Source organism: Columba livia, chromosome 2 (genome assembly GCF_036013475.1).
Source record: "Columba livia isolate bColLiv1 breed racing homer chromosome 2, bColLiv1.pat.W.v2, whole genome shotgun sequence".
Lineage (NCBI taxonomy): Eukaryota > Metazoa > Chordata > Aves > Columbiformes > Columbidae > Columba > Columba livia.
In genome coordinates, this window is record NC_088603.1 from 45,300,693 (window position 1) to 45,318,586 (window position 17,894).

General features: G+C 45.1%; 1 protein-coding gene across 3 annotated transcripts in view; it reads left to right on the forward strand.

The window, feature by feature from the left end:
* The first annotated feature begins 880 nt into the window (after positions 1 to 880).
* Positions 881 to 17,894, forward strand: part of POMGNT2 (protein O-linked mannose N-acetylglucosaminyltransferase 2 (beta 1,4-)) — a 37,592-nt gene continuing 20,578 nt past the window's right edge. Inside the window, exons 1-2 of one of the 3 annotated variants that reach the window (XM_065051633.1) lie at positions 934 to 1,084; positions 3,112 to 3,243. The gene's annotated coding sequence lies outside the window, so the exon portion shown is untranslated. Of the gene's footprint in view, positions 1,085 to 3,111; positions 3,244 to 17,894 lie in introns of all 3 variants that reach the window. The other 2 variants (XM_065051632.1, XM_065051635.1) reach the window with 2 other exon arrangements.

Below are 17,894 nucleotides of genomic sequence, written 5' to 3' on the forward strand. Positions count from 1 at the left end.
CTCTGGAGATCATCTAGTCCAACCCACCTGCTAAACCAGGTTCACCCAGAGCAGATCACACAGGAATGTGTCCAGGCGGGGTTTGAATGTCTCCAGAGAAGGAGACTCCACAACCTCCCTGGGCAGCCTGTTCCAGTGCTCTGGCACCCTCAAAGCAGTTTCCTCTCACATTCAGACAGAACCACCTGTACTTCAGTCTGTGCCCATTGCCCCACATCCTATTGCTGAGCACCACTGAAAAGAGTCCTCTTGACAGCCACCCTTGAGATATTTATAAACACTGATGGGATCAATGGGTGGGAAGGAACCTTCCTCTGGGAAAGGTGCAGGTGTCTGCTATCTGACAGGTTTTTCTGGTAGATTTGAAGCCATGTACTCATAATAAGGACGATTGCCCCCTGCTTTAGCACATACATTCTGAGTGGAAGGAGCCAAGAGGCCAGGGAGTGTGGGCAGCAAGTGGGGGTGCTCTTGGGCAGAGGAAGACTGAGGGTCAGGGAGGAACCCTGGGGGACGGCGGAAGGTCAGTGTGGGAAGGCGGTGGGAGGACTGCAGGAGGGTGAGGTAGAGGCTGAAGGAGATTTGGGGAGGAGATGAGGAGCAGTGAGTGATGCTGGTGACTGAGAGAAGCAAAGGGGTTGAGGAAACTGACTGGGCAGCCTGGGGAGAAAGGAGTGAGGGGAACCACCACCGGGCTGAGGGATGATTGGGACGAGCTAGAGGGTCTGTACCAAAAACCGCGCCAGGGAGCCCATCCTGAGGGGACATGGCACAGGCAGCCCCGAACTACACCTCCCATAACGCCTTTCGCAGCGCCCGGCACTGAGCATGCGCGGCAGCCGCCTCTCTGCCGAGTGCGGCGGGCGAGGGGCCGCCCGCCCCCCTCCCCACCGCCGCCGAGAGCGCTGGGGAGGCGGTGCCGCTCCGGCCCGCCCCGCCGCCGCCACGGCCCCTCTCCGCGGACAGCACCCGCCTGCGAGGAGGTGGCGGCGCCGCCCGCCGCGGGCGGGGAGGCCGTGAGAAGGCGGTAGGGGCCGGGCCGAGCCGAGGGGGCGGTTGCTGCCGTTGGCGCCGCGGGCGGCAGGTGAGGCGGCGCAGGGCGGCCGTGGGGCGGCGCGGGGCGGCGCAGGGCGGCGCAGGGCGGCCGTGGGGCGGCGGCGGCCCGGGCCGGGCACCAGCGAAGGGCGGTTCGCGGGGGCCGGTGGCGGTTGCCGCCTCTTTCCTGAGGGGAAAGTGGGGCCGCGGCGGTGTCTCTGGTGATCGGCGGCGACTCCACAGTGGGGAGGCACGGGGTGGAGGTGGGAACAAGCCGGGGTTTTCCCCCAGAGCTCCCCCCAGGGGTGCCCAGAGCGGAGCTGACCCCTTGGACGTGGAAAGCTTTCTGCTCCAGAGCCGGGGAGTGATAGCGATCCGGCAGCAGGGGCAGGCGGGGCTGTGAGGGTTGGTTCTTGCCTGCACCGCTGAAACGCGGTTCAATTAAAACTCAAATAACCTCCCTAGAGGTCAAAGACGCTGCAGGTTTAAAGCCTACCAGGTCAGGTAAAGATGTAATTATGTTCTCCTGACAGTTTTCCTTGATGGTTGAGCGCCTTGGGAACCCCCCCAGACACCTGTCTTCAGCTTTGAAAGCTTAGCAGTCCTTGTGAATTTGGCCCCAGTGGATACGGGTGCTGAATTTATTGCATCCTGCCCCTTTCAATTATTGTGTGCTGACTAAGCATGGTGGAAAAGTTTATCTTGCATATGTCAGCTCAGGGTGCGTTGCACATGCATGCTCTCAGGTCAGGCTTACCCACTCTGCTTGTGTCCTCCAGCTTCCTTACAGCCCCTCTCAATTAACCCAATGTTTTAATGGGTTATTAAGATAATGGCTGCTGCTTTGAAGAAAAAGAAAAAAAAGGGAAGAGGCATGCTCTTCTCAAGTAATAAGAATAATGACTGTATCTGAACAACTGGTAAAGGGAAGGGAACATATTGGTGTTTTCACACCAGTACCATAGTTGGATAACTATTGACAAATGCTGACTTTTAAACGATGACTGCTGATTCAGGAGAATATGTTGACTTTGGTAATAAAACAGTAATGGCTCTTTTAATAGCAATCTCAAAACACTTGAACTGATAGATTGGCTTGTTAGCTCAAGTCTTGACTTAGCTGAGAACCAGAAGAGCTCTTATTCTCTGGGAGAATCTTCTCCCCCAAACAAATCTGACATATGCTAAACTCATCAACTGTAAGACAGGGTGTTTATTTTGCAGTATCATTTTCAAAAATGTGGTGGGTACCAAATGCATGAACTAGATACAGAAAACCAGCTTTCCAGTCTGCTTTTCTGCAAGAGTGCATTTTGATCGGTTTATGATTGCAAGGTGACAGTTTTACTTGGAGTCTCAATTTTGTGTTCCCTATGAGAGCAGGTCACATTCAGTTACTGTTCCCCAGAGTTTTTAAGAGATTTGTATCTGGCCTGTGTTCTAACACAGCAAGGTCTTTAGGAGGTGTTTTAAAACATAGAGACTTAGAGATCTTCCACTAGTAAAGCTATAGTTTTATTCAAATAAACAGATACATAGATGACTCGTCCCAGCAAAATAACCTGCTTTTTATTTAAAATGGCTTTTCCAACCAGAGCGTGTCTCGGCTGTGAAGGAGCAGATTTTCCTAGGAAGTGGTGGGAGGCAGGAGGAATCACGAAAATGAAAGTGGCACAAAGGAGAGCATTAAACCACAGAGCTAGAACCATATCAGAGGTTCTCAGCTGTACAGACAAAATTTTGCCTTCTCACACTGTGGGACAACAATTTATTCAGTTGTTATCCATGATGGTCACAAAATTCAGTTTTGTGGTTCAGATTGAGAAGCAGGATGGGTCTATGGGTCCACAAAGCTCAGGGAGAAGTGGGCTAGGAAGGGTAAGTGGAGTTTTGGGCAAAATGGGCAAAAAAGAGGGACACTTTCCTTGTTTTGCTGGTTGCCTTCCTGGGAAAACCAGTGACTGTTCCTGACAGACCTTGCACAGTTGGCACAGAACGCTGAGGGTTGGTGTTGGTCAGTGGTTCTGCTGTGCTGGATGAATGCATGACATGGGACCCTCTTCCTTCTCCTTTTAGGTCTTCACCCCTTTCCTTCTCCTTCTGTGGTAGGACGTGTTCCCTCCTCCTCCATCAGCACGCCACCTGCTCCAACACCATTCTGCCTTCCTCCCCCCCACAACTGTCTCTCCCTGTCCTGGCAGTCAACTGGTAGGTGCTGGAAGAAAGTAGGTTTCTTTGTTTGCCCTCCAAGCATGCAGACTGGGCCTGGCAGCACAGGCCGTGGAAAGGTGGCCACTCACATTCGGTCACACTAGACAGCCCTCAGCTCTGCCTGTGCTTGGAGCAAGCTATGAGTGGGGCATTGAACTCAGCATGGCGAAATTTAAACTGCAAGTTTTCAAAGCCAATTACTGGATGCAATCTGTGTCTGACAAGCTTCAGTTTCATTAGCTGCCTCCCAGCCATATCGAGCTGCACAGCTCACCTTTGCAGAGATCAGATTCTCTTCTGTGATGTTATTAGGTATTTTTAAAAATAGCTTCATCAGTCCACTTTAAAAGAGCTGGTCTGCTCTGATAACAGTGCCTGCTGGTGCTTTTCCAGATAAGGAACTTGTCACTTTTCCTCCTGTCATACATGCAGCTTCTGCCCTATTTAGAATAAAGCTTAAAAAAAGACTACAAAGTAACCATCAGTCTTGTGTAAAGGTTTATGTGTTTGGTTTAGGAACAACGGAACACTCCTTATTTAACTACTCTGGACAGTATTGGTTTATGAAGAATATAGGATTAACATAAATGCAGAGTTGAAGGCTTCTTCAGGATATCTTTATCGTAAGATCTCTTATATAACAAAATGACAACAGGCAAGAGATTTCCTTTTTTCTTTCAGTCTCAATGAGAAATTCATTAGCTTTTAAAAGGGATCTGAAGTACTACATTGTGCATGTATGTCCATAATCTATAGGGCATTGGAAAGCAACCAGATTAAATAGTTTAAAAAGCAATTTCAATCTCGTTTGAGGATCTGAAAAGTAGTTTGTGCTTGTGCACACAAGGAGTGTCATAGGCAAGCTGCAGTTGCGTGACTTACCTAGTAATTCATTCTACAATGGTGTATGCAGGAGCAATGTTTGAATTTAGCAATTTCTTTGATGTTTTGTGAGGGGATGGCCTTTTTAAAAAGGTCTGTTAATTCTGTGGGAATTTGGTAATGACTAGTTGCTGGGGGATTGGAAGAGAGTAGCAGTTGAAGCTCCTGGCATCTCTGCTTGCAAAAGAGAGGCAGCCCTCTGCAGCATCTTTTGTAAGCTACAATCTTAGAAATCCTTGCTCAAGAATATTCACTGGTGTCTTCAACAGAACTTGGGAGCTTGTTGATCGCTCTTGATTAATTGAGCTGTGCTTCATGAACGAGCTACATACTATTACAGGAAAAAAGCACTGGGGTTGTCGTGGATGTAGGACCCGGTGCACTGTGGATTATCACAGGAAAGCCCTTTGTTCTTGCACTGGGCATGTCATGGATGTAGGACCCAGTGCACTGTGAATTTTCATAGGAAAGCCCTTTGTTCTTTCCCCCTTTCCCTCTTTGTTATTTGCTTCTCAGTTCCTTTTCTTTTTCCTTTCTCTGTTTCTGTCTCTTTCACTATGCCTTTGACTCAGGTCTATTAGTGTACTTTAAGCGCTTGCCTAAATGTTTGCAGCATAGGATGTAAGTACCTATTTGCATCATCAAAGGATCACATTTCAAAATTACAACTCTTGCTTTGAACAAGAGGAAAAAAGGTTCCTGGTTGCTATGGTAATGAGTGCTATATAAATGCCTATAAATAAATAAAGTAAACAGCTGACTCTTTGGCTTCAATTTGCAGTACTAATGAGATATAATTAAATATCAAAATGGGAGGAAGTTATATTTTACCAGTTTTATTAAATGTGTATTATTCTTATGCCTTCTGTTTTACAGTATTTCTGCTGAAAACAATTAAATAATAAGTTTGTTCTTTCTCTATTAGAAAGTTAATGTTTTGAAAAATCTTAGTCTAGTATTTATGGAAAAAACATTTAGATGCCAAAAGGCACTCCACTAAAAAGATGGTGTCCATTTTAAGTTTAATCAGAACATACATTTTGAGCTAAATGCATACTTTTCTGTAAGAGACTATTATGTGCCGTCACAACATTTAAGTTCCAGTCACAAGTGTCTGTAAATGTAATTATGTTCCTCTGCAGTGTTTGAAACCCCACCAGAGCATAATAGCAAAACTCGAAAATGTCACTGACTATTATGCTAAAATGACAAAGGTAGAGTAAAAAAATCAGATATTCCTTGTTGAAGTTTGAGGAGGAGGGGAGAATTGACTTTTTGTAAGCCTCGTGTTCTCAGCTTCATGATGTAAAAGTAACTTCCTCTCCCTGCTAAAGGTGATAATTGTGAAATGGATTGGATGGAGACAATAAATTGCTTCTTCAGAAGTCAGCAAGTAGCCATCAGCCATTGCTAAAAACACTTTTCATTAGCAATCTGTGTCACCCAGTCCACTCACTTGCAGTTTCTGAAGCGTGACTGCAGCCCAGTTCCACACCGGTGCATTGGAGTAGTCCCACTTGCAGACGTTTCTCACTCAGAAAATGGGTGCACTTTGTTTAACAGCAAAGAAGAACTTGTAATGGAAGGAACTTTCCTTAGGGGAAGAACGTATTTATAATGTACAGGAATACTCCTTTGTTAAGGGCTTAGTCTAGTTTCTTGGTGGAAACTGATTTTGCTGTGGAGTGCAGCTTGGGCACTGATAGGGAATAGATCTGCTCTCTCTAATACCACGGTCACGACTTTGTATTCAAGGAAACTCTCAGATTTCCAAACATCTTTAAAGCACTATCCTGTCCTGTTAAATGTCTGGTAAAATAACACCATGTTTTTCACTGTCTGTGTTCCCTCTGTGCATTCAGATTCATATCTACTTGCTTTAAGAATTTCAATTATATTTGGCTAAAACACCTTTTACTTCAGAGCACGTGTAATTGGGAGGACAAGGATAGGCAGTATTTTTTTACAGTTACACACAATTACTTTACGCAGAGCAAAACTTGGACATCTGCACACAGCTGTTGAAGGTAGGAGCAGAACAGGAGCAAGGAATGGTGGGTGTCCCTGAGGGTCTCGCTTGAGCAGTGACAGCCTGTGCAGATTTGATTTATGTTTCATAGGCCTGTCACTTTTGTCCCAGCCAAGCTGCTGCTGTGGCCAGGCTGGTGCTGCTTACCTGAAGACCAGTGACAGCATCAGTGCTTCCTTGACAGTGAATTAACCCCAAGAGCTGCCTCTCAACCTGGTGCTTTGTGCCATGGGGCTGTGCTGAGCTCCCAGAGGGTGGTACAGAGTCCTGACCCTGTGCCTGGCTCAGCACCATGTTTTGTGTGGGCTTGAAACCAGAATCAGGAGCAGGTTGTGCTCTCTACATATTGGAATGTGGTTTGAGCTTTGTGTGTATCAAAGGCATTTTACTTGCATTGAGGTAAGGCCTGGACAGTCAGCGTTTAACCGCAGGTCTCAGCTGCCTTCACAGGATTGTGTGGCTGGCAGTGGACACGGCAAACCAAGGTCTGTCCCAAAAGGGTCATTGCAAAGGCCAATGAAGTTTGTAGGCAGCCTGAACCCAAACAGAATCTGTGCAGCCTACAAGAGCAACAGGGAGATGGGAAGGGTGGCAGACAGGGAGCGTTGGAAGTGCTCCAAGTTTGCAGCTACTCCCAGGGATGACCTCTTGGGTTTGGTGTACCTGGAGACCATGTTGATGCTGTAGCAGGACCAGGCTCCAGAGTCATTGAGAAAGTTTTCGCAACTGGAAAGCACCATTATCACTACTATATACTGCCTTTTATGGAAGTGGCATCTTTAGAAGCCTTTGCTTAGGGTATAAGGATGAAATACATATATTGATATTAATGACAGGACCAGCAGGTGAGTGCAAGAGGCGGAGCTACTGTGCATCTCATTTTCCTGCATGGGTAGGGCAAAGGGTGAAATGGTGCATATACCACATTTTTTCCACTTCTTCAGAAGTTCCACTTTTCTCTGTGTATTTTTTTTTTCCTTCTTTAATTTTTTTCTTCTTCTTTTTTTTTTTTTTTTTGATGTGTGTTTTAATGGATGGATATGATCCAGGACCATCTGGTGAAATTTGCTGTTGTCACATCTAGGTTTTCTGATGTATTGCCTGTCAAGTTATATTGTATGTTCAGATGAGTTTCTCATATGATGTGCTGACAACTGCTGACAGCCCTGAAATGGGAAGTTGGAACCCTGGGAGAAGGAAGAGAGGGGCAGAGTTAGCTTTAAAAATGTAACCTTGATTGTTCTTGATTGGTGGGATTTCATTTCTGCTACCTGTGGTTCCATTCTTTAGTAAAGAAAGGTAAATGAGTGAACTTTAAACCAAGTGCATCTAAATGCACCTGAGGTACTGTAGTTAAACTTGGAAGGTTTATAGTCCACTCTAAATTTTATTGTTGAATTTTTTTATCTCTTTGACACTGGGTTCCTCAACTAATCTTTCTCTGTTCTTAACTGCCCATCTGTAGACACTCTCTCACTTATTTAGATTGTGGCCTTTCTTTCTTCTTTTACTCCTTATTCCTTCCCCAGTCTCTCCTTGAAAAGATCTCAAGGTGCTTCTGTTTTTATTAGGATACCATGAGGTATCCTAATAATCGTAGTATCTCAGTATCCTAATCCTAAATCCTAATAATTCTGTAGGAAAATGAACTAAGAGTTTTGGCTAATCAGTATTAACCTTTGCAGACAGATCATATGTATGAAAGCAATAAGCAACTCTGAAATAACTACAGTAATTATTTTCTTGCTGTTTTAATACTGAAGTAATTAAGTAAAGTGGGTTTTTTTGATGTAGAGGTCCACAGTGCAATTGCATTTCCTCACACATTGACAAAGATAATGCTGTACTTTGTAAAGCAGAATCCAAACAATCTATAAACAGCTCAGTTTTTTTCCTCATTTTTTCTGCCACAATTTGAAGCCCTGAGTAGCAATTAGGCTGGTGACAAGAAAAATTTCACAACTTGTTATCATTCTTCATTTTTAATTGGCTAGATCAGTAAAGAAGTGATTTGTGTTTGAACTTTAAAGGTTCTTAGTTTGTGTATTACTGGGAGAAAGCGTAGTACAGATCACAGTATGTTTGGGATTGGAAGGGACCTCAAAAGATCATCTAGTCCAATCCCCCTGCTGGAGCAGGAACACCTAGGTGAGGTCGCACAGGAACATGTCCAGGCGGGTTTTGAATGTCTCCAGAGAAGGAGACTCCACAACCTCCCTGGGCAGCCTGTTCCAGTGCTCTGGCACCCTCACTGAGAAGAAGTTTTTTCTCAAATTTAAGCGGAACCTCTTGTGTTCCAGCTTGATCCCATTACCCCTTGTCCTATCATTGTTTGCCACCAAGAATAGCCTGGCTCCATCCTCATGGAACTCACCCTTTATATATTTATAAACATTAATGAGGTCCCCCCTTAGTCTCCTCTTCTCCAAGCTAAAGAGACCCAGCTCCCTCAGCCTTTCTTCATAAGGGAGATGCTCCACTCCCTTAATCATCTTCATTGCCCTACGCTGGACCCTCTCCAGCAGTTCCCTGTCCTTCTGGAACTGAGGGGCCCAGAACTGGACACAATATTCCAGACGTGGTCTCACCAGGGCGGAGTAGAGGGGAAGGAGGACCTCTCTCGATCTACTAGCCACCCCCCTTCTAATACACCCCAGGATGCCATTGACCTTCCTGGCCACAAGGGCACAGTGCTGGCTCATGGTCATCCTGTTGTCCACCAGGACCCCCAGGTCCCTTTCCCCTACACTGCTCTCTAATATGTAATTTCCCAACCTGTACTGGAACCTGGGGGTGTTCCTGCCCAGATGCAGGACTCTATACTTTCTCTTGTTAAATTTCATTAGGTTATTCCCCTGAGGCACTCCACTAGATACTGGCCTCCAACTAGACTCTGCACCATTGACTACCACTCTCTGGCTTCTCTCCTTAAGCCAGTTTGCAACCCACCTCACTACTCTATTGTCTACACCACACCTCCTCAACTTAGCTCTGAGGATGCTGTGGGAGACTGTGTCAAAGCTTTACTGAAGTCAAGGTAGACCACATCCACCGCTCTGCCATCATCCATCCACCTTGTTACATTCTCATAAAAGGCTATGAGGTTGGTCAAGCATGACTTACCCTTGGTAAAGCCATGCTGACTGCCCCTAATAACCCTCTTATCCTTGATATGCCTTGAGATGGCACCAAGGATAAGCTGTTCCATTACTTTCCCAGGGACAGAGGTGAGGCTGACCGGTCTATAATTACCCGGGTCCTCCTTCTTGCCCTTTTTGAAGACTGGAGTGACATTTGCTTTCTTCCAATCCTCGGGCACCTCCCCCGTTTCCCAAGACTTGGCAAAGATGATGGACAGCGGTCCAGCAATGACTTCAGCCAGCTCCCTCAGCACCCGCGGATGCATCCCATCTGGACCCATGGATTTATGGATGTCCAGACTATTTAATTGCTCCCTAACCCAGTCCTCATTGACTAAAGCAAACTCCTCCATTGACCTGCCTTCATCCGGGGTCTCAGGGGTACAGGGCTCCCCAGGACAGCCTCTGGCAGAGTAGACAGAGACAAAGAAGGCATTCAGTAATTCTGCCTTCTCTGTATCTTCTGCCACCAGGGCACCCACCCCGTTCATCAGTGGGCCTACATTGCCTCTGGTATTAGTTTTATCTGCTATGTATTTGAAAAAGTTCTTTTTGCTGTCCTTGACCCCTCTCGCCAGCTGTAATTCTAAGGAGGCCTTGGCTATCCTAGCTGCCTTCCTACATCCTCTAACAGCAGCCTTATATTCTTCCCAAGTGGCCAGCCCCTGCTTCCACGACCTGTAAACTCTCCTCTTCTGCTTGAGCATACCCAACAGATCCCTATTCAACCACGCAGGCCTCCTGGCTCCCTTCCTTGACTTTCTATGTGTGGGGATGCTCTGATCCTGAGCGTGGAAGAAGCAATCTCTGAATGCAATCCAGCTATCTTGGGCCCCTTTTCCTTCAAGCAGTCTTGCCCATGGGATTTCCCCCAGCAATTGCTTGAAAAGGCCAAAGTTAGCCCTGCTAAAGTCCAGGGTTGCAATTCTACTTGCTATTCTGTTCCTGCCACCCAAGATGCTGAACTCCACCATCTCGTGGTCACTGCAACCCAGGCAGCCCTCAACCTTTACTGCTTCGACCAGACCCTCCTTGTTAGTGAGGATGAGATCCAGCAGTGCACCTCTCCTAGTCGGCTCCTCCGCCATCTGCATGAGGAAGTTGTCATCAATGCACTGGAGGAACCTCCTGGACTGTGGCTGGCTGGCTGAATGGTCCTTCCAGCAAACATCAGGAAAGTTAAAATCCCCCACAACAACCAGGGCCTGTGACTGTGAGGCCACTCTCAACTGCCCATAGAAGGCCTCATCAACTTCCTCAGCCTGATCTGGTGGCCTGTAACAGACGCCCACAACAGTGTCACCCCTGCCAGCCTGCCCCTTGATCCTCACCCATACACTCTCAACTCGCTCGTCATCCCCTCCTGGGCAGAATTTAGTACATTGTAGCTGCTCTCTCACATAGAGAGCAACTCCACCACCATGCCTGGCTGGCCTGTCTTTCCTGAAAAGGGCATAGCCATCCATGACCACATTCCAGTCATGTGAACTGTCCCACCATGTTTCCGTAATTGCCACCAGATCATAATCTCCCGACCGAACATAGGATTCTAACTCCTCCTGCTTATTCCCCATGCTGCGAAATGGTTGGAAGGAAGCCTGTTTGTAAGCAGAGGTGGGATTGCACTGCAAAGGCATGTCCAGGTGTGGTTCTGAACAGAGGCTCTCCCCACTCTCCCTCTCAAAGCCATGGTGGTTATACTGGGCCTTCTGCTCTTTAGGTCCTGCTGAAATGTTGATTAAGTGGGAAGTCACAGAATCACAGAATCGTTGGGGTTGGAAGGGACCTTTGTAGATCATCTAGTCCAACACATCTGCTAAAGCAAGTTCACCCAGAGCAGATCGCACAGGAATGTGTCTGGGCAGGTTTTGAATGTCTCCAGAGAAGGAGACTCCGTAGTCTCTTTGGGCAGCCGGTTCCAGTGCTCTGGCACCCTCAAAGTCAAGAAGTTTCTCTTCATGTATAGATGGAACCTCCTATGCTTCAGTCTTTGCCCATTGCCCCTCATCCTATCGTTGGGCACCACTGAAAGGAGTCTGGTCCCATCTTCTTGACACCCACCCTTGAGATATTTATAAATGTTGATGAGATCCCCTCTCGGCCTTCTCTTCTCCAGGCTAAACAGACTGAACTCTCTCAGTTGCTCCTCATAAGAAAGATGCTCCAGCCCCCTAATCATCTTTGTTGCCAGCTGCTGGACTCTTCCAATAGTTCCTTGTGCTTCTTAAACTAGGGAGCCCAGAACTGGAAACATCAGTCTAAATGAGACCTCACCAGAGCAGAGTAGAGGAGGGGGACAACCTCCCTCAGCCTGCTGGTCGTACTCTTCCTAATGCCCCCCAGGATACCGTTGGCCTTCTTGGCCACGAGGGCACATTGCTGGCTAATGGTCAACCTGTTGTAAACCAGAACTCCCAGGTCCTTCTGCACAATGCTGCTTTCCAGCAGGTCATCCCCCAACCTGTACTGGTGCAAAAGTCACCCTCGGAAAGGAAAAAACCTCCTTTCCCTGGGGGTCTGAATCTGCAGATGACAGTACTCAAGTTCAGGGGACTCTTGTTACAGTTTACTAAGGAAGAAGCTCAAAAGCTTTTACTTGTCTCTACTTAGTCCTGTGTCTCCTTGGTGCTACATCCTGACCTGAGGGCTGCGAGTGTCCTTCTGTGGTAGATATAGGAAAAAGTAACCACTGTTTGTACTCTGATCTTCTGCAATGCCATACTTTGTGATAATCAGATAAGGAGACCTGGAACTGATCCAGCTCCTGTGCTGTTGTAGGGGAGGGCTTGGGATTTGCAAGGGTCAGTGTGAGGGTACAGCAGCTCTCTGTGATGGTGGTGGGTTGTGTTGCATGGAGCACTGTTCTTGTACTGATCAAACATCAGCCCTGCTATTGTCAGAAGAAGTGAACTTTGGAGGAAACCCCATAGATGGAGTATGGCCGTATTCTCTGCCTGTAACATATTTGATAGCACTGCAGGGAGGCAAGGCTGGTCTTCGGTCCTTAACACATTAAATTAACTCTAGGCCAGCTTGCTGGGAAAAGGGTAATGAAGCAGGTCGGAAATGGGATGTGTGTGCTCAAGCACATGCAGAAGGCTCAATACTTCTGGCAGCGTTCCGACAGGCATGTGGCTGGGGAGCAGCCAGGTCATGGAGCACACTGTGCTGTTCGTTAAACATGTCCCAGTCCACAGATGCAGCCAAAATCATTTGGCCAGGCATAAAAGATGAGATCGGTTAGGAAGGAGAGCAATCCCATCAGGAGAAACTTCTGAGAGGCGCTCAATGCCATCTAGCATAATGCTGGCTGTGTAGGGCATGTACTAGTGAGTGCCGCCTCTGAGGTTGCCCGAGTCCATTGCAGCAAAAATTTCAACTCCTGATCGTGGAAACTGATGAAGATCTTAACACATCTATTCTGTTGCTTCAAATAGAGGCAGCTGCTGAATGGATCTGCAATGTGACTGATGTTGTGCGGTGCTTCATCTTTATTTCATGTGACGAGGAGGTGGGAGGGTGGAGATTACTTGAAGTGCCTGGCTAGCGACAGAATGTAATTTATCAGTGTTCATTTGTCTGAAGGGATACACAGCCCATATATAATTTAGAAACGTGTTAAAAAATAGGGAGCTGTTGTCTTTTAGAATCAGTGAGCACTCAAGTCTCTTGGTTTAAAATCTTGTTTCTGTGGCACATAAATGCACTGCTATGCAGTTTGTATTTATATTGTGTGTACGGTATGAGTGATATGTCTAAAATGAACCAAGAAAGTGTGTATAAATAGAATTGATAAAACTAAGTCCTTCATAAACTCAGAGTAATGTGTATTTTCCATATTCATGCTGAAATAACTGGAACTGCACATGGATTTATCCTGGTCAGTTCTTCTGAGATCACTTTTAATATAGGTGTTCTTTTCATATGTGATCTGCAAATGGATTTTTTTGTTTCTATTGCAGTAAGTATCTTTTCCCCCACTTTTTTTCTTCTTCCCTTGGAGTCTTTTTTCCCTTTTGCTGATTCAAGCCTGGTGATGATATGCTATAGCTAGATTATCAGAGGGGGAAATGGGATATCAGTGTCCTCCACCTCACTGTTGAGAAATATATGTATTTATTTTCTGCAGCGTACTGAGAGCAAGAGAAACGAGCGGGGTGTTGCCATCCTTTGTCACAGGCAGGATGATAAATTACACATGCTGGAAAGTTTAAAGATGTGTAAGAATGCGAATCCCTGGCCCACAGGACGTGTGGTTGGAAGTGCTGATCCAGCCAAGAGTTAAGCATGTGCTTAAATCCAAGCATAAGCGTTGTTTCCATTGGGTGTATCTACCTGGCACCACACTTTGTGGGGTAAGCAAAGCTCCTGCTATGAAAGGAGGATTGATTTGGCTTAGTGGCATGAAGAAGGAAAAGGAAATGAGCCTTTTCCAGTCATCTGGAAGAGCCGTCTGTGAGTAGTACAGGTGTTAGTCTTCTGTGTTACTGTCCTTGACTCTACAGTGTGAATGGATGTAGATGGAAACCCTAATCGTTTGGCGTTGACTACCTTACCATGCATGCATCCAGTTCCTCTCCTCAGTTTTCGCGCTCTGCCCGTGTCTGCTAACCATGAGCAGAACAACACCTTGTTTGTAGTAGGCAGTACTGTACTGTGGTGCCTCTGCCTACAAGGGCTGAAACGTTAGAAGAGACTTAGGGGAGAAATGCACAAGTTTTCCTCCCTTGCAAACAGGGAAATATTCAGACGTTTTTGATAATATACAATTCAACCTTTTTTCCTCCTGCCTAGCATAAAGGCTTTGGATCTAAGCTCTGTACACTGGCTTATTCTCTGCCAGCCTGAGAAAAACCTTTTGGAAAAGTGGTTAAAGGAGGGTTGTTTTTCTTCTGGCTGCTGATGGCAGAGTGGTCTAGATCCTTTCTTCATCTGGTTCTTATTCTGGTTGTCCTTTAGTAGAAGCACTCTTCTTGGCTCTGTTTTCTTTTCTTCACTTTAGTTAATTCTAATGCCATGTTTTCTTGTTCCTTTAAATGTGATGGCACATGTGCTTTCTGAGGATGCAGTGCACTCTCTGCTCTGGGTGCTGTCTGCATGCTCCTGGTCATTATCCCCTTCTTGCTGGATTTGAGTTTGCATTCTAACTGAAGGGGAGATGTCATTTTTGTGTGCAGATGGAAATGTTTTTATTGTTGTGGGTTTTGTGTTTTTGTTTGTTTGTTTTTAGCACTGAATTAGATATCCCTCTTGCATCCTTGAGACTCTAAAAGAGAGATGGGGGTGAGTTTTCCTGATGCACTGATTTTTATAGCATCGCTTGTTTCCACTGTATTACCTCCAACTGGTCCCACAGTGTTGAGCTGGCACTGTGATTCTCACATCCATCTCCCGTGTTTTAAGTGATTTTACTTAATTCATACAGTGCAATGAAGTGTTGGACTCATGATTGGAAATTCCTTGGTGCTTTACTGATAAACGCAGATCAAAAAAATAATCTCCCAGTCTGGCCTTTTTTTCTCTGGAGCTGTCTTTGAAGGTTTCTCATTCTTGTGATGTATATCCTTTGTCCAAGTGTGTCTTCTTTTTGTTCTCTCTTCCCTTCCTACTTTTTTCTTTTCTTCCTTTCTTTTATTTCAATCCTATGCCTTCTGTATTCTTTTGGTTTGCTTTGTTTATGTTTGGTAAGAGACAGGTCTGAGTTTAGGTATAGTTGGCTATTTGGGCTTGCCTTGGAAGTTATCCTTAGAAATGTTTTGTAAGTGAAAGGTTTAATAGTTTGCCCCATCAGCTTTTAAAGCGTTATCCACTGACAGCTGAAAAGTTTCACTGACATTTCCCTTCCTGCCTGCAGCTTTCATTGCCATTTGACTGTCTCCTGTACCAGACAGCTTGCTTTGTCATACCTACAAGAGGCTGTGCTGCACAATTCTTGCATCTGGACCAAATGATATTTCCCTCTTCCATTGTAAAATATTTTGCCTTTTCCTTTCAAAACACACATGCAAGTGTCCTCTCTCCTGGCCATTAACTCTGTCTTATAAAACTGAAGCAGAGATGCATGTAATTATTGGCAGCCAGACCCCTCTGCACAGTTGGATCCAGGAGCTCCTTCTTCAGCTGCTAGTTGTTCTGAAGACCACACGTGTGTAAAAAGGGGCTAAGGGACATTTTGATGTTAAAGCAAGGAGATTGGGATTAAAGATGAGAGGAATAAGATTTTATTTGCTAAGAAGGGGTTTTTTTTTTGTATTTGTGAAAAAGTGGTTTTTGTAACAACCAGCTTACTTTCTAAAAATTCAACTGAGAAAAATGTAATTCTCAATAAAAATTGTTTCTTTTTTGGTTGCAAATATTTCTTTGTATATGGTATTAATTTCTTTTTCGTCTTTTTACTGGTTTACCTTAACAAAAGGATTACACATGTATTTTTGCTCTTGAGAGACTGGGTGTGATACAGTCTCTGTTTTAAACTTTTAACATGTAATTAGCAGGCAAAGATGTCTCTAATGTCTGATCTGCCTGCTGCTTTGTTTCTCAAGGAGCAAAGAGGAGCTGAATTCTGGATTTGGGTCCTTGATTGCAGGCCCTTGTGCGAATTTGGCATAGGCTACTTCTGTTTCAGAGAACCATCTCTCTTTTCAGCTTAGAGCTGTGTAGATGCTAGGTTGATGCTTGCATGAAGCCAAGGAATTTTAATGGGTTCCCCAGTTGTGGTCTGTGCACCTCTTGTGTGAAGTGGGCTTACACACAGATCTTTCTTATTCATCTAGTTATGCTCTCTGATACAGTAATCAGTGGAGCATATAGTTATTAAAATATTCCTTTATAGAATCATAGAATAATTTGGTTGGAAGAGACCCTTAAGATCATTGAGTCCACCCATAACCTACCTCTGGCACTAACCCATGTCCCTGAAAACCTCATCTCCGCATCTTTTAAACCCATTCAGGGATGGTGACTCTGCCACTGCCCTGGACAGCCTGCTCCAATCCCAGACAGCCCTTTCTGGGAAGAATTTTTTCCCAATTTTGAAGTCTTGTGGCTTGAAAAAATAAGCTTTACTTTCCCTTCTTAGAGCTTCCCATCTCCAAAACCAGCCCATTTGGAGTGTTTCTGCTACATCCTTCTCAAAGCCATGCTATCAGTTTTTCATGGCTTTTGGAGCTAAAATTTCACCCATTATGTTTTAGGGCCCACTTTTGCGTACTGTTCTCTGAATAACAGTTGTTTGTGACAATTTGGTTCCCTTCAGTGGTATTCTATTGTGAATGTGTCTTTTTCTAAGAGTGGTACCCATCTGAGAGTTTAGAGCCTTATTCCTTTGAGCTCAGAAACCCATGAGTAGCTTTAAGCTGTGTGTGAATTTGTGATCACTGGTGACTAATGACACATCTAAGCACAGTCTGTGTAAAATATCTTGGGAATTGTAAATGCCTTGAAGGAATCTGAGGCCATCTGGCTTCCGTCCCTTCTTTCATCCCAGAAAAAGCCTTCCTTATTTTGGGTGTAGGGGCTTGTCTTAGATTGCTGCTGGTTTCTCATCTCCCAGCTGTCCACCTGTAATATAAATTGAGTGGGCTGTTGACAGTTTGTGAATTGAAATTCCTTTTTACTGGCAAGATTGGTTTCCAGTGTTTGCTCCCTGGGCAGATGAGCCTTTCACCCATACATATGTGGACAAAAAGCCCTCTCCAGAAAGGTGTATGGCACCAGTTTCATGACCTCTTTTTTTGCACTGAATCACCATATCCTAAGCTCACTTGCATGAGCCAAACCAGACTTAGGCTGTTCCTGCTATGTGAATTTATTTCAGTTTTGTTGTGAACCATCCACATTTTCCTGCTTATCTTTCAGAGTGTATGGGAGGAGTGGAGGGAGGGAAGAGGAGGAGGGATGGAAATAAAAAGCTGCACAAAGATTAATTTGCTATGTAATTTCTTCTTTTAGAAGGAGGGAGAGACACACCCGGGAAAATCAGTTATCCGGCCTCTAAGCACATAGATGAAATACTGTCCTTTCTAACAGACACTCGGGTGTCGTGCTGAGGCAATCACTTCCTTAGCACTAAAACTATATGACCAGATTAATTTTGAGGAGACAGGAGGTAGTTTCCTGTGCGTGTGCATTTTTACTGCCTTTAGCTAAGTTAGGACCCTTCGTGCTTATCACTTTATAATGATTTGTTCTTACCCCTGCTCCTTGCTTCTGTTTATTTGTTCTTTACCACTTAGGTTATTACTCATTTTCATGCAGAGACCTTAGAGTTAATAGAAAATGAAGATTGGAGTTGCTCTCCCCTTCTCCTGTAATGTTATTTGGGACAGCTTCACATGCATTTATAAATGGCTTTGCAGCTTCTTGGCTTCTGACTGTGTTATGATTGTGTCAAAGGTACAAAACGAAAGCTGGGAAGCTAGCAGCTTATTGAAATTAATTTCTTTAGATTTATAAAGCCACTGATTAATCATATTTTAATCTAGGTATGAACTTAAGAGCAATATATAGGCTATATATTAATTGTAATCTTTTATATGAATTGTTTAGTAGTCATATATACATATTATTTACCTAGATATATATTTAGCACAGAGGTC